The sequence below is a fragment of the Hylaeus anthracinus genome, unplaced genomic scaffold (genome assembly GCF_026225885.1).
Source record: "Hylaeus anthracinus isolate JK02 unplaced genomic scaffold, UHH_iyHylAnth1.0_haploid 27477, whole genome shotgun sequence".
In the NCBI taxonomy this organism is placed as follows: domain Eukaryota; kingdom Metazoa; phylum Arthropoda; class Insecta; order Hymenoptera; family Colletidae; genus Hylaeus; species Hylaeus anthracinus.
The window spans coordinates 57493-75361 of record NW_026535266.1 but is presented as its reverse complement, the minus strand read 5'-3'; the positions used below and the strand labels follow the sequence as shown (position 1 = coordinate 75361).

Sequence of the window (17869 nt, the reverse complement as noted above, 5' to 3'; positions counted from 1 at the left end):
GACGGCGAAGCTCGAAGCTCGCCGTTTAGATCGTAAACAAGTGACGTCTTCGGCCAATGTTTCAACCGAACTGAATATATCCGCGCCTCCAACGGTCGAATCACGACGGAATATCGTCGAGGTCGATGTCGGAGAAATTGAAGGGAGAACATTAAAACACCGAGGGTGCGGACAGTAATAGTGGCGTCGGCGAGGGTGGTTCGTCGCTCGAAAGGGGTAAAATTTGGACTTAATAAACGTTCCCTGCTCGGATACGAAACACGCTGTTATATTTACGCGGGATTCCCTGCGTGAGATTATTTTTACTGCCCGAACTGACACTTTTCTTCATTATATTAGGTTGTCCCAAAAGTTTCTTGCGTTTTATTAATAAGTAATACATACACAATATTTTATGTTTAATGTTACATTATTGAATTGTGTACGATTCATTTTGCTCATTACTGTTACAACATCAATATGTAAGAAATTAGATTGTCTATTTATATAAACACTACCACACAAAATAATTGAGTGCAAATTACGAAAGAAACTTTTGGAACAACCTAATAGAAACAGAAAGTATATTTAGTGTAAATATTTTACACTGGCGAGTGCTTTTCGAGTTGAAAATTGTGAATGTACAAATCTTCACGCGCGGATTCCCATTTAAAAAAAAATTTGCGAAGCACTTGCCGCCCCTTCCGGAACCTTAAGGGTCATTCAGAGACAAAGAACTTTTGACGTAACATTATATTTTGTTTAAAGTATGCGTCGGAGCGTTGAATGTCTCGTGTCTAATCAACCCCTAACTCGATGACGTCTCTTCTATATTCTAATCTGTTTCTCATAGATTCTTAACCCCTTAACCTACGATTTACGTTCCAACAGCCTGGGCCCAAAACGTAAACAAGATCGCTCAGCCTTCGAGCTATTCCGCGGTTCGGCATATCGGTCCTAAGTTGTACCAATCGCGCACTACTGTACGTGTAATATACAATTGGTTTAATTTTGTGAAATATTTCGTAAGTAATTACAACCTGATGTATAATAATAATTGTGGTAGATATAATACTACAAAAGGTTTATTATCAATTAATAAAATATAACATAAATCAAAAACATTATTAGAATTTATACAAAAATCAGTAATAAAAAATTAGCGACCAAGAATAACATGTAACTGATTGTGATCACGTTACAAATCGCGACCGTCGTACTACGGGCCATGCCCGTAATGTTTACGATTGACGCGACCGATGTACTACGGTGCCAAGCCCGTAATATTTACAATTGGCCCAAATATAAGTCTACGAGTCTCGCACGTACTTATAGGTTAAGGGGTTAAGGGTTTACGTAGAGAAAAAATTTGTACTATCACTCAAATTTTCGTGCACCCTTTCTCAAGTATCTCAGCAACTCAGACACCAAAGTATTCTTAAACTGAATTGTTTATAATTAGAATTCTTCCAGATCGTTTCTAAACAATTATTAAGAATTAATCTAGCATCGTTTCTAAAGATAGAAACATCAAACTATTAATCCTCTGCACTCGAGAGGTGACTTGAGAGGCGTGATTAGGTTTCACGCAGCAAATCTACAATACCTAATGTTTCTTTAGGTTTAATTTCTTTGGAGCTCGAAGACCGAATTTGTAACTAGGTGAAACCGGTTCACAAATATAACAAGTGTACCATCATCGTTGCTCCTGATACCAAAGTAAGTAGAAACGGTCAGTAATAGGCAGACTCTCAGTCACCATTAGGTTTCACGTAGCAAATCTACAATACCTCATGTTTCTTTACGTTTAATTTCTTTAATTTCTCGAAGTGTCAATAAAATGATTGTCGATAAGGTAAAGGTGACCTTATTCTCAAATCTAGACAGCTTAACATTCATTTCAATAGAATGCTAAGAAACATCGCGAGTTGCTGGTAGATACCAGAAAAAAATTCCTCGAGTGCAAAGCGTTAAGTTAACTATTATTCTATTAAAAGGTGCAAAAACATCCCTACGGCAGCAACCACGGTGTACCGAAACGCTTCCATTCGTCTTGGCGAACGATCGTCATTCCGATTCGCGTTCCGTGACAGAACGAAAACGAAAATGGCGCGCTATCGGCCGGCACCGTTGCAATTACCAGTCCAGGGGTTCATCGCACCCCTGAAGATAAATGAGACAGTGGATCAATGTCGACGAACTCCGACTTCTGTGCACGACGATTTATCAAAATTAATGACTGCGGGCCTACCAGCCCCGACCAGACACGCAGATAATTGGAGTGCATCTGTGACTTGCAATTGATAGGATACATACTTAAGGAGCACGGATTATATAGATAATTCGGGGGACGTCCTTGAGATCGAGAACGATAGGCGCGGATAGACATAGATACGTCACGCGATGAGATGGCGTCGATTACCAGATTTTTTTCGAGCATACAAGTGATGATCAGCGAGTGTTTAGGGGGCGTTAACGTGTCTAGCCTTGAGAACTGAATGGGGAACGTATGGGAGGGATGATGATGGACAGTTGATTCATCTTCATTTTGGAAATAAATGTTCGGGATTATGTTGACCATCGCCGGTGGAGATCGGTTTCGGAGCAGTCTAGGGGTGAAAATTGATGGATAGCTAGGGGACATTTAGAGACAGGGGCTAGACTTTCGACGTAACGTTGTGTTTTGTTTAAATTATGGCATGGCGTGGTGGAATGTCTCAACCCTCTGACTCGATGACAAGAACGATGCTTCGGATGGACTTTTGATGTAACGTTGTATTTTGTTTCAATTATGCGTCGAAGTGTGTCTAATCAAGCCCTTACTCGATGACGTCACTTCTATATATATTCGATCTGTTTTTTTATAGATTTATATAAATAATAAATAGGAGTATGTCAATAGCCATAATTTCTTTTAAGTACAGATAATATCTCGTATCTAATCAACCCCCTAATTCGATGACAAGGGCGATACTTTGAGTAGATTTTTGACGTAACGTTATATTTTTTTAAATTATGCGTCGGAGTGTTAAATGTCTCGTGTCTAATCAATACCTAACTCGATGACGTCTTTTCTATATATTCAATCCATTTCCTATAGATTCTTATCAATGATAAATAGGTATTTTAGTAGCCATAATTTCTTTGAAGTAGAGATGAATCTACCCACTCCATTTATGCGAGATGTCATGCAAATAGCTGGCTCTTGCCCTTCGTCTGCTGGTAAACTAGATACCCTAAGTGCGTCTGTAAGTTGGAAACAGTTTCCTATATGCGAAGACCTTAGATCAAACTCACCAACAACGGAGATCCGTTCTAATAGTTATCTAGAGCTTGATAGGAGTTATGGTGAAATTTAAGTGAAGATCACTTATGGTAAAATGGAGTCCTGTATTTTTTAGAAAGCACCCATTGCAAAGTTTGATATAAAGTAACGTCTCAAGCGAGTGAAGGTAACTTGGGTTCAATTTTACAAAATTGTATTATGTATCTACTCATTCCACTAAGCCTTATTAAACAGACTCTCAAATGCTCCAACCTAACATCTCCCTCAGGTGTCATAACTGATAATTTCCATCACATGAAACCATGGACACCAAAAATACACCTAAAACCACCCCTCAAGCCCCAAAATCAAGCTTCTTCGATTCTTCTAGAAACTTCGAGTCTTGAAGCTCAATAACTTCTAAGCATCTAAATTTCCATCAAACAAGAACTATAGTTAAGGTCACACCTAAAACCACCCCTATTTTCTTCCCAAAACCAAAATTCTTCGATTCTTCTTGAACACTCGAGTCTTGATCCTCAATAACTTCTAAGCTTCTACATTTCCCTCAAACTGAAACCACAGTACAATCCACCCTTAAAACCACCCCTAATTTCCTTTTAATACTCAAATTCTTCGATTCTTTTCGAACATTCCAGTCTTGGTCCTCAATAATTCCTAAGCATTTAAATTTCCATCAAACTAAAACCATAGTACAATCCGCCCCTTAAAACCACCCCTAGTTTCCCCTCGCAACCAAAATTCTTCGATTCTTCTAGAATATTCGAGTCTCGATTCCCAATAACATCTAATCATCTAAATTTCCATCAAACCAAAACCACAGTACAATTCACCCCTAAAACCACCTCTAATTTCTCCTCAAAACTAAAATTCTTCGCTTCTCCTACAACATCTGAGTCTCGCTTCCCAAAATCTCCTCTCCAAACCTTATCCCCCACCCCCAGGAAAAGAAAAGATTCGCAGTGATCATTCGAGAACCATCGTCGCCCCGTCCCCCCTACTCGTGGTACCAGAATCGCTTCGCGGGACGAGGTCCTCGAAAGGTCTTCCCGATCGCTTGATCAGCCCTTAAAATCACATCGTCGAGAGGCGCCTGGCGCGGGCCGGTGTCCTTCGACAGCGAAGACCGGCAGGGAGCCGCGAGATCGGGTCCTCTTCGCGCCGATCGCTCCTCCCGTCCGTCCCCCGGGCGAAGTACTCTTCAGCCCCGTCGGGCTGATTTGCATCACGGTTACGAGCTCGTTCGAGCTTGTGGTGGTTATATTACAGAGGAGCGAGTAGGAGACCGGGACAGGCCGGGGAACGGGCGAAAGGGGGACAGACGGTGGTCCCTCTCGCGCGCGTTCCACCCCCAGAGCACCTCGCCAGGAGGCAGCTCGGACACTCATAACAATCATAACAACGGGATCTCGCGGAGTAACTCGCGGACCACCTCCGCGCATCGTAACCGCCCACGGTACCGCCTACGATACCCCCACCGTGCGAAACGAGCATTGGCTGCCGGCTAGGCGGGAGAGAAGCCACGGCGGGTTGCCTTCCCTCGGCTCCAAACCGGAGCCACTACGCAGCCAGACTGCGGACCGTCAGGATTCAGGTCCAAGTTTTCGCGCCGAGCTCCGACCACGCAACGTGCACACCACGCTGCCAGCGACACGAGGCCCGCCTTGGATGTCAGCCCTCGATCCACCGCCAAGTGGAGTCGTTCGAACGCCTTGGATCATCCCTCGCGCTTCATCCGTCAGAACCGGAAGTGTTGGACGCGCCAGCCACGAAGAACCCGGGGAAAAGTTCGCCCTCGAGTTGGACCCCGGTGGCGGGCCGAGACACCCCCAGGTAGCAAAAGAAGCCGGGAGGTTACCGAGGAGGGTTGTTTGTGATACACCGGTGTGATCGACGAGTGTATGGTCTCGAAAGTGATACCAGGGAATCAGAGCGTTGGGGTGCGTGCGCCGTTCTGTCGTCACGTGGACGGAGGAACACACGCACGCTTGGATTCCGGACTCGCTTTTCGCTCTCGAGAAACTGTTGTGTCGTGAACTGATAATTTGTGACTGGGTGAGCCGTGTTTTCGGACACGAGTGCCGCGTGATCGTATCGGTGTCCATAGACTCGCGCGTCGCGGCTGACCATTGACTATCGTCGGACAGTGCCGAGAGGTTTCTTTTCGCGATTTTTGGAGTGCTGGGAGGACTGTTTGAGAAGTTACGTTACCGAGGCCCACGTGTAGCAGGCGTTAAACGTGCCAGGTGGCCTGGACAGGTGGTGTTAATCGATCAACGACGAGCGTCGATCCGAAGGAAAAAATACCGCCGACTCTCGGTGGTGACACAAGGACTCTAATAAACTCCTAATTATCCTCCGCGGGTAATTACACACGTGACACCGTTGCTGTGTCCGTTCTAACGCGAAATTACGCGATAGCCATCGGCCAGTGCCTCACTGACAAATAGAATAATTAAAATCGCATTAAAAGAACGCTCCACCGTCGTTCGTGCCTCCCGCCTTATCTCGCGACGTTGTGTTATACCGCGAGTTACTTTTTTTTCGGAAGCTGCTCCTTTCGAGGATTTCGAGGTTTATTCGACTCCCTGGTGATCGACCGTTCGCTCCTCGATCGCTCCTAATTACTCGCAATTAGCCGGCGTAATTAAGTAGACTGATGTCACGGCGGTCGATGTATTCGTGAATCGTTTGTCCGTCGAGGTCGGTCCATCGAGGCTATTTGTCGTCGTTAGACGACGTGGAGTCGTGAAAGAGAAACGAAGGTGTAAAGGGAACCTGAGTGGAACGCCCCAAGTCGTTTTGTGCACGAGGGGAACGCGAACGACGGGCCCGCTGACGCTGGGAACAAGGCTAGGTTCCATCCAGCAGGTGGCAACGTGCTAAATACATAATAGCAGTCGGTGTAAACCACGTCAGGACGACGTCCCACGTACAGCTGTCACAGATCTCCTTCGGTGAGTGTCAATCTAATGTTTTCTTAACCGGAGGATACGATCCGGGATCCCGGGCTGATAGGACCTCGCGACTCGGCTAAATCGGTCGATTATGATATCTGTCGACCCAGTGAATCCTTACGGGACCATCAATTATGCATTTCGATTGGGAGGTTGGGACGTTTTCAGGTTTAATCGATTACGAGCAGAAATTGCGCGTTTAGGACAATGGAAGAGTAGGTGTTCGAATATTTGGTCAGAGTAATGAGAATTAGAATGCCGCGTGAATGTAAGTTAAAGTATCGCAGACTTATAGAGTTTCTTCTGTCGTCGAAATCGCTTCTATTAAAATTTCATTGGTCCCTGGTTATAAATGTAGGCTATGACAGTATTGTTGGATTAGATATTCATGTCGCAATGGTTGGGTATAAGTATACTTGTGTGGCTGGTTATAAGTTAATAGTAATTTTGATTGTTGTTTACGTTGTACGTCAAAGTCGATAAATAGGAAAAATATGTCGGGATGAGGTTCTTGTATCACGGTCTTTGGTTGTGTAGTTTTATGTCAGAAAATATTTGTGGACCTAGCTTCAACGAATTTGTATCATGACTTACCATTTATTAGCCTGTTAAAAAATGGCAATTAGAAGATCTCGTCTTCGCATGTTACTTCGAGAAAATAGATAACTGAGAAATAAGAATGACGAGAATATTGCAAAATTGCACTGAACACAATCGCAAATCGAACTCGAGAAATAATTCATAAACAGAACAGAAAACATCACAGGAACATCCTGTAGGAACAATCTTAATTTAATTTAACCGTTAGTCTACACGAGCTCTATCAAAAGTCTTCAACCAGTATTCGTTATTTAAAAATTATTGTGATCCTGTGCAACCACGAAAACTTCCACAATTAGAAAACTAAAGCAATTAGAAACACTTTGAAGCCCCTCCAAAAAATTCACGAACCCCTTCAGACTCATTTTCTTCATCCTCTCACCTCCAGAACTAATTTTTCTAGATTTACATTGGAAATCCTCGTAACAATAAATAATATCAATCTCACGAATCCATTCCACTAAACTAAGCATGGAAACTCCGAGTTACAAACCTGAGTTACAAATCCGAGTTCAAACAACGAAGAGACTAGACAAGTCGACGCGAGAAAATAGTATCCATCGATAGTAGGTAGGCGCTTTATCCCGCGAGGCGTTAAAAAGTTTCCATCAAAATTCGGTACGCCGGTGCGCAGCGTGTATTTATATCTGGTCGGCAATTGCGAGGCTCGCGAGCGATAATCGTTGCCCCGATACCATTAAGTTAATCTCAGTAATTAAGAAAGTTACTCCGAGGCCGTGCCGCGCGGGAATGTCTGGTAGCGAGGGATTGAAACCGGCGTCGGGTTTCGCGTCTTTGGTTCGCCGTGGAACGCGGTGATAATTCCCACCGGCTACTTAGCTGCATTCCAATAATTAGGGTGATAATCGCGCGCGTCCGCGTTCTGAAAATGCTAATTGAAGGATTGGCCGAGCGAACGCAGAGGGCTCTTAACCTTCGACGATGTGGACTAGGATCGATGGCGTTGGGAAAGATTCATGAATTGCTTTGGGGGTGACAAACAGAATCGCGGGTAGAAATTTGAGAGGGTAAACAGGACTTAGTTGGGGGTTGATCGCTGCATGAATTTTATTTTGGAGTTTGAGGAAGAGAGATTTCTTTATCTAAAAGATTGTAAAATCTATGCTATTATTAACCCTTCGAGTGCCAAGAAGCGATGTATATTATTGCTCGAAGTTGTTAGTGCTATGGTTCCTTAAGAAATAAATTTTGCTTTACGAAAGCAATCTAGAATAATTTATCTGATGGACATAGATTGATTTGTGCACTTCAGTTTGATTTCAAATATCGTAATACACAATTATGAATAAATTAAATATAACTGATTTATATATACAAAATTAATCGAATAAAAAATAACTGAAAAGATTCATTTTAATAGACAAAACCTTTTCTTCTTTACAAATAAGATTCAAGTTTAAGTCTTTGTGAAAGTATCTTCTTTGTACAAATTTATTTTTTGTTAAGCCTATAACGGTTCTACTTAATATAACTCTCTATAACGGTTTTACTTTTAGTTTTTGTAGTAATAAAGGAAGTCTAACATTTTTTAAGATATTTTTATTTATGATGGTGCACCTTTGCTTAAAATTGTCTGGCATTTCTCGTATATATATGAAAATTTCCTCTGTCATATAAAAGTTTGAGTTCCTTATCGAAACTATACTAAAAACTACCCCTTTAATACTATTTCAAATAGAAGATATTTAACCTAATCATATTGAGAAAACCACACACACTAATTTTCACTTATACTCACTCTCTCTCTCTCTCTCTTAAAAAAAAATAAACCTCCCAGTGCGAGTTCCTCCCAAATCCACACAAAAAACTACCCCTTCGATCCTACCTCCAATATAAAATATTTCACATGCTAATATTAAAAAGCAACACACACAGTAATTTTCACTTGTACTCACTCTCTCTCTCTCTCTCTTCAAAACAATAAACCTCCCAGTGCGAGTTCCTCCAAAATCCACACAAAAAACTACCCCTTCGATCCTACCTCCAATATAAAATATTTCACATGCTAATATTAAAAAGCAACACACACAGTAATTTTCACTTGTACTCACTCTCTCTCTCTTCAAAACAATAAACCTCCAAGTGCGAATTCCTCCTAAATCCACACAAAAAACTACCCCTTCGATCCTACCCCCAATATAAAATATTTAACCTACTCCTACCAAAAAAGCCATACACCCTAATTTTCACTCGCCCCTGCTCCGTTTCTTAAAAAAAAATAATAAACCTCCAAGTGCGAATTCCCCTCGAGTGCACCCAAAAGAATCCATATCGCCCGATCTAAATCGTCCCGCGAGTTATCCCCGAATCGCGTAGTACGCGGCGTGCCGCGTGTCGAGCACGCATGCACTCGTCATGAAAGCAATTAACCAGCGTGCGCATACGCGTCCCAGGTATTTTCGATGAAATGACACCGTCAGTGAACCCCCTCCCGCCCCCTTCTGCCGCCTCTCTCCCTCTCGCGGCACACGTCGGCCGTGCCGCGTCCCCGGACCATGTGATTCGAGAGGTAAATAGGAGCACGTGTTGGCAGCGTGACTACGAGTGACGCTGCGTGGTCGGGGGAGGAACGAAGGTGTACCGGGGAAAACGGTGGCTCGCGGGGGTGCGGTTCGGCGGAACGGGAAGGGTGTGGAGGGTAGAAAATCAGTGCCGGCGACCCGGAGGGTAGGAGAGTTCTTTGCTTGCCGCCTCGGGACCATGGGCGAGCGAAAGAGAGAGAGGGTTAAAACGGGCGAGGGAGAGTGCCCGCTTTGCACCGGCTCGAAAGCGGAAGAGAGAAAGAGAGGAGGAAAGTGGCGGTTGATGGAGAGTCGAAGGCGGAAAATCCCAAAGGAAGCACTCCACTCTGGATATCGCTGGGACAGCCGCTGGCGGGAAAGGAAACGGGATGCTGGTGAGCTTTTCTTACCCGAGGTCGTTCTCCACCCTCGTAAATTGATATTTAGACGATGGCAATTCTCGCCCAATTGACGAACTTTCCGATTTCTCGGGACTCCGAAGGATTCTCTTTTTTCGCGATGGGTTTGCGTGGATTCGTAGCATTACTTTTTTTGAGAGTTTATTTACTTTGGAGTTTCTAAATTTGTTAAACTTTGTAGCTTGAATGTCTATTAAAACTTGCTATCTCTATTAAAGCATTTGTCTAAATTAAATGATAGGTTTGATGTTCCCAAATAAATATTCATTATAAACATATATATGTGAAAATGTTTGTGTAAATATTTGTCATGAAACATCTATTTGGAAATATCAAGCTCATCATTTAATGTAGACAGATTTCTTCTGTCTTCTGATTTCTTCAGTTTCAAATTTGATAGCAGACTTTCCAATCGAATTGTACACTAGCAATTGGTTTGTTTTTAATATTTGCTTGTATGGATGTTACCGTTGCATAATGTTCTTTTGAACAAAAGTTAAAAAGATCAGACACACTAATTTTCACTTGTACTCTTTCTCTCTCTCTCTCTCTCTCTCTCTCTCTCTCTCTCTCTTTCTCTCTTAAATTTAATTTGGGAAATCAGGCTTCTAAGGGTTAACGTACATAGAAGGTATGAATACTTATGAGTAGACTGCCGATCTTTATGCATTCATAGGCAATTTGAATGCGCAAGAACCTACAAAACCCAAACAATGTGCAAGAATATAAAAAGGATTGAAAGTAAAGTTCATGTTACAACATTTGCAGAATAAAATAAATTCCTATTTAGATTCAATTTTTGTAGTCACGTTCGCAAAGATTTCATTTTCCATAAAGATCCGCAGTCTACTTATGAGACTGCCTGGAGAATTAACAATTGGAAAATGTAATACAGCTAAGTATCTAAAGACAGTTATCTCAAAGATAAATTTTAGATTTGTCTTAGATCTTTCTGCTTTATTGTTCCATCAATTTTACATTTGATTTATTCGGAGTCCTGAAGCACCTACACGAAAAACTTTTACATCCCTCCCTCGTTCATTTGGTAAATGCAATATTAGCTAAGTATCTAAAGACAGTTATTTTAGAGACAAGTTTTGCCTCATTTCTTCTAAATTTTATCGATGCAATTTGCAACGTTCCTTCAATTTTATACATAATTTATTCAGACGTCTAAAGCAGCCGTTACAATCCTCCCTCAACTACACTTAGTCTAGATTACAAAAAAAAATAATCCTTATACCCTAATAGCATAATAATATAGGAATACAAAAGCGTATCATGTCTCGAAGTAAAGGAGATATAAAAGTGCGGTGGTCATGAGTAATAGAGTCGGAAACGAGGATATTGTCCAGGTCAAGAAAAGTAATCGATGCTTTCCCCTTCTTAAATCCTTCCACATTTCTCCTCGTTCCTCCGGGCGTTTATCCTCCGTCTCTATTCTCCTTTTCCCTCCGGCTCGTCAACCCCCGTTTGCAGCCCCATTCAGCTCCCTTTTACCCGATTCAACCCCTGCCGACGATCCGGCGCGCGATAACATTTCGCTCGACAACTTACCCACTTCCAGCTCGCTTTGTAGCCTTGCTTCTCTATTTTCCATCCGGCGCCCTCCATCGATTATCGACTCACGAATCACCGCCGCTAAGCAAGTTACGCCACCGTCTTCGGGCGTCAAATGTGAATCGAGTGTTTCCCCGTCCGTACCTCCGTGCACGGCGCGATATCGCGTTATTAATCGGCCGACACACGTGTCCCCCTCGTGTGTTTGATTAAACAATTTCCGGTAAATAGGAAGCCCGTTTTTGTTTCCTTCTTGCTCGACAATTCCGTTCTTTTTCTCGTTTATTCAATTTCGCCGCGGAACGACTCCCGATCGACTCTGGCCATTTATGGATCATTAAGGAGGGGACATGTCCTCGTATCATTCGGAGATTAAAGGAAATGTGGAATTTTTGATGAATTCAAATAGTTGCTAAAATAGTTTCTAAAATGGTTGCTTTTGTAGAGGAATGTTCTGGAGGAGATGTACATAATTTTTCGGGGTTATCGAACTATAGCAAACTGGGATCAAACTATGTCTAAATCTTGGAAGCTTTATTTTTTATTATTTTGTAATGCTCACTTCGCTTAACTTCTTTTCGATGAAATATATGAATGCAATATCCCGTCTCCCATAGATAAGAATAAGGAATGAAACGAAAACACAAATCGGTTCAAATCTCCGTGTCCTATCTCTCGTAGAAACTCCTATATTCATGAATGACAACGTTTTTCAGTGAAGAATATTCAATCAAAGAAATTATTACACGGTGTTACTATATTTAAGAAAGCCAATCGAGAATTTTGAATTTAATTTTCATATATAGAAATAAAAATCGTGTGTTTATTTAGAATAATAAATAAAAGAGAAACAGACTCCTAAACTTCTAAAATTAAATAATTTCTGATAAAGTAAATCCTGAAACCAACCATATTTCTGCGTATGAACAATTGAATAGTGCTTCGAGCTTTGAGCTGAATATTCTTCGATGATGTAAAGCCTCAAACTAACCATATTTCTGCGTATGAACATTGTGAATCGTGCTTCGAGCTTTGAGCTTAATATTCTTCCACAAAATAAAACCTCAAACCAACTATGTTTATACGTATGAACATGTGAATAGTGCTTCGAGCTCTGAGCTGAATGTTCTTCCACAAAGTAAAGCCTCAAATCAACCGTATTTCTGCGTATGAACATTGTGAATAATGATTCCTACTCTGAGCTGAATATTCTTCCACCAAGTAAAGCCTTAAACCAACCATATTTCTTCATATAAACATTAAACAGTACTTCGAACTTCGTCTTGAATATTCTTCCACCTTCTCTTCAAATAAAAGACCTACCCATCCTCTAAAACAGCCATTCATGATTCAAGCTTCCGGCTCACAGCTACCACTCTCATTGACAGGCCATTTCAAGAGTGTCCCAGTGATCTGCGCGCAAGAATTAACTTTCCAAGCGTTTTTTACGGGCAGACAAGGAACGGAATCGTCCCCTGCGCGATGTCTTTCTTCCTTTTGAAACGATTCCCCGTCGATGCTTGCAATTGGACGACGCTACGCCCCGTGGCGCGAGGCTATGCGTGCGGTGTCATTAATTCTAATAATTCATAAAGAAGCACGCACGTGCGTAATCAGGGCGGGGAGGCTCACGCATCGGGGGACAGAGTGATGCTACGGCACGAGTGTTTTTGTACGCTCGATGCTCCTAATAGACCTAATTTGCGTGTAAAAGCACTCCCGAGATTTCCGTGCCTCGTCGCCCTATTGAGGACTCCTTCCCGCCTCGGCTACCAGTCGGGAGAAGAGGGTCCCGAGAAGAATTTAAATTCCTCGAAGAATGGCCCGATGTTCCACGCATATTTCACGCCTTCCCCCTTTTTTTCCTCGTCTCGCGTGTACGCGATTTTTCTGTCGGTCGTTTGCACGATTGCGGAGTCGATTCGACGATGTGCGACGGCGAGAACTGAGACTGACTAGAACGCTTGGGATTGGTTAATTCTGGGGATTCGATTAGGGTCAGCTGGATGAGGAATGTCTTTTCGAAGGCAGTGGACAGTGACGTGATTAGAACGAGTGTGTAAATGTGGCTGTGGTTCTAATACGTGTGTGCGAAGAAGAGATATGTAGTTTTGGTATTACCAAATTGGATATTTCAGTGTATGTATATTTATATCAACATATTTTATTTTAATATTTATCGTTACGAGGAAATAAAATGCACCATATTTTTAGTCTTGTAAGAAGGGTCTTTTGGTGCCTAGAGTTTATTTATTTACAGATATTTAGGTTTGAAATCTACAATTAACACCTAATGCTGCTTAACATTTTTTTTTTAATTTCATTTGAAAATTGATTCTTCAAACATGAGTGTGAAGAATGCGGTATTCGCGAGGAGGGATCTTCCATATTTACCGACAAATTCTAATGTGTAAATATTTCATATTTCTCCTTCTTTATTTTCTATTTCAACGTGTTTCTTTAGTTGTAAAAAGCCGGGCGGTGTATTTAAATATTAATTTATATTATACATTTATCTATTACATAATAGATTTTCATATATATCTATATATAAAATCTTACCTATTACGATGTATACGTATTTATAAATAATTTCATATATACATATTAATAATTAATTGGAATTATATTATAGTACGTGTGTCATATAATTTTAATTCATAAATAAATATAGACAATCAATCTCAAATATCAATAGAAAACTAACTGTATTATTAATTCCAAATCTGATCGATCGGCGAGTACCCCCGAAGCAAAACGGTTAATCCTTTTACAAGGGAGGGGAAAAGGGGTCCAATGAACCGAGCGGAGCGCGTTTTTGGGCCAGATGTTAATTCCGACGACTCAGCGTGAGCCGCGAAGGCGGTTCGGTACGTAAATACATCTTCAGCAGGGGGTACCATTATAATGGGCATGTGCGGTTAAAGTTCTATTTGTGGTAATTCGGAGTTTAATGCACTCACGCTCTGATTTAGCCGACGGGCTGACACTTTTTTTGCCCGGGCGCAAACCCCAACGACGGCGGCGCCGTAAAACATGAAATATTCTTCCTGCGCCTCTGAGGATAGCTCGCCTACGCAGCGAGTACCGTCGTCATATTTTCCATCTTCCGCGGCAAATTTTTGATACCGATTTAACGCCATCGCGGCTCTGGCTTCGCTAGAGTTATTTCTGGAGCTGCGTGTATAGACGTCTTCGAACAGTGTTAACGATAGCGATCCAGGAATTAATTAATAAAAGAAAATGAAGCATTTCTGCTGATCTGAAAAATCTTTGCGTCATTCAGGGACAAGCTTCTTGAGCTACGGAGAAATTCTGTATTCAGTTTCGGGTCGTTGTTTATCGCCCAGCACTATTTCTTCGTGAACTGTTCTATTCTGTTCTGCTGTTTTCGATTCGTCATGCATACTTCCTGAGAATTCTAATGTGGACGCGATGTGGATGAGTCTTGAGGCGCGATTATGAGAACGAGTGTTTAGGAAGTTTAGGAGTGTTTAGGTTTGTGAAAAGAAGCAATGTGCACGATAGGGTACCATAGAATGTTAATTATGTATTTCATAGTTTATAATGTTATAAATAAATAAATATACTCGGTATTCGAAAAAGTTCGTGGCGTTTCTTAACCATTTCATCTCAACCATCATTTCATCGCATCGTTCTGTGATTGGTCGACCACGTGATCTTTGACATTACAATTTTGATAGAGCATTTTGTCTGTGAACACCACAAATTTTATCACAAGCCTGCATTCTCGCCTTGATCTAGCGACAAAACGCCACGAACTTTTTCGAATGCCCATTATATATCAAGGGTGTAACAAAGGAATGATCTAGATTACCATTTATTCGGAGTCCTGAAGCACCTACACGAAAAACTTTTACATCCCTCCCTCGTTCATTTGGTAAATGCAATATTAGCTAAGTATCTAAAGACAGTTATTTTAGGGATAAGTTTTGCCTCATTTCTTCTAAATTTTATCGATGCATTTTGCAGCGTTTCATGAATTTTATATATGATTTATTCAGACGTCTAAAACAGATGTCATATTCCTCCCTCAACCACACTTAGTCTAGATTAACAAAAAAATAATCGTTATACACCCTAATAGCATAATAATAGAGCAATACAAAAAGCGCACATCGCTCCAAGTACAACATAATCCTCGATACATAATGAAAAGTCACTATATCGTCTGCGCCTCAACCCGCCACATTTCTTCCTACGTGTCACGAGATAATCTGGACATGATCCAAGTCCACTTCTGTTCGATTTTGAAGTTTCACAGCCTTGATCTACACGATCAGCCATCGCATCTGCCGCCGGTTTGGTCACACCCATGCTTTGATGTTCCAGTATGGTTCAACATGCAATAAGATTAGGAGATTGAGTTATTCCCATTCGCATGATTCGTTATGTGAAATTCTACGAATGCGAGTTTATTAGAAACGAGGGATTATACGGATATTTTTATTTTCAGGGATTGAAGCCAGGATTAATTACCAATTTTGTATCTAGAATAATGACATCGACTTTCGAGAAATAACTGCATGGTAAATTACTATATTATTCAAATATTAATCTAACGAGATAATATACTTTGAGTGCTAATTTATCATAACTTGATGGAATATACTGATATTTTTATTCTAAGAGGTTGAATCCAGAATTAAATACCAATTTTATATTTTGAATAATTTTATATTTTGAAGACGTCGATTATCGAGCAATAACTACCATACTAAATTACTCAATAATCTAAATATTATCACGAATTCACTTCTTCCTAATCAAGTAGCAAGCTCATACTCTTCAAGCTCGTACTCCACAATCTCGTACGTCCTTTCACAGACCGCGTTCGACCCCATATTCGAACTGGAATATATGTCACAGGCTCGAAGAAAGAATCCAATTCTTCCGTCACCGTCCGAGCTCTCCTAATGGCTCTAAACTGGTTCGAGGCAGCAACGATTCGGTTAAATGTCGTCGCCCGTTGTAGCAGGTTCCTCCCACGGGGGACAGCCGTGGCGTATCGAGTGATTCGAATTAATCTTTAACGCACGTACGTACGTAAGCGCGCCGGCTAAGTGCCGGGCCGAGGTAATGGTCGTTTCGTGCGATACCGTTCCGTCAGAAATCCGAGGGGCTTTGTCCCGAGTCACGAAACGCAAGGATTAAACTGTACAGCGGCCCCGTTAATGCGACTGTGCGAATGCTTCGTCGAGGATACACGGCTTCGCATGGACGACTCTGCGTTACGCGAGCCGGACCCTCGATCGGCCAAGTGTCCATAAATCGGTACCGGAACGGGTTCCAATCCGATGTTTCCGCCCCCAAGATCCGCGATCCTCGCCGCTCGGTAGTCGCAACCTTTGCAGTCTTTAAGGTCTTAGTTGGCGATTGGCCAAGGTTATTGCGAATTCATCATTAGGGCATCGGCGAGGTTGAGTTAATGGCTTTGCTCTGCTCTGCTTTATTTACCACGGCGTTACTGTGTTAGTACAAATCGTAGCATCTTTTTAAATTTTGTCGATGTAACTTGCTTTACTCTTGTGTATAAATTTATGACACCCAATTCCAAGTGGACTGCAGGTTCTAGTAGATTCAACCGTTCTAGTCAGACACGTCGTCAACTTTCTTAAATATCCTCACACAATCACACTCGACAATATTCCTTTTCAAATTCATTAGTCCTAATTATTACCTATATTAGATACTTTTACACCAAAATCAGATCCACCAAATCCCTTCAATTCAGTCTTTGTCAATCTTCAGCAAAAGTATTCCAAAGCTTTACTATTATACGTACATTAAATATGTATTGAACAACAAAACAATAAATTTTATTTTAATTTTTAACCGACTTCGAAGAGGAGGAGGTTACTCAATTCGACATATATATATTGTTTTTTTTTTTTTATAAAATTCGCTGCTCCATAGTTTTAGTATCGTTTGCAGCATCTTTTGCATTTATTGGGGAGGTTGAGTTAATGACTCTGCTTTATTTACAGGATATTATTGCATTAGTACAATGTATAGAATAACCGTGCATTAGTCTTATATTGAATCTTATCATTTTTATAATATTCTGTGCTCCATAGTTCTAGTATCATGTGCAGTATATCTTGCATTCATTGAGGAGGTTGAGTTAATGGCTCTGCTTTACTTGCAGGGTGTTATTGCATTAGTACAATGTATACTAACCACGCATCAGTCTCATATTGAATCTTAACACTTTACTAACCAGTAGTGATTGCAGATATCATTAAATTCAATAATACTTTATATTTTCACAAAGTTAGTACTATTCAATCTTTATTTTATCTATTAAAATTTTCGATTAATATTTATATAATATATTATCCAGCAAAAGTCTATTAATATTCTACCGGTCGATAAAGTGTTAATATTCTTATAACATTAACTGCCTTATAGCTTGTAATACTGTTTACAGTATCTCTTACATCCCTTTGCATATCTGTTAATATTTGTATAACATATCATCTAGCAAAAATCTATTAATATTCTACCAGTCGATAAAGTGTTAAT

The 17869-nt window shown here is 41.1% G+C and overlaps 1 protein-coding gene across 1 annotated transcript in view; it reads left to right on the top strand.

The window, feature by feature from the left end:
* The first annotated feature begins 4833 nt into the window (after positions 1–4833).
* LOC128893419 (uncharacterized) overlaps positions 4834–17869 on the top strand; it is a 32106-nt gene continuing 19070 nt past the window's right edge. Inside the window, exon 1 of the mRNA XM_054154327.1 lies at positions 4834–6222. The gene's annotated coding sequence lies outside the window, so the exon portion shown is untranslated. The remainder of the gene's footprint in view (positions 6223–17869) is intronic.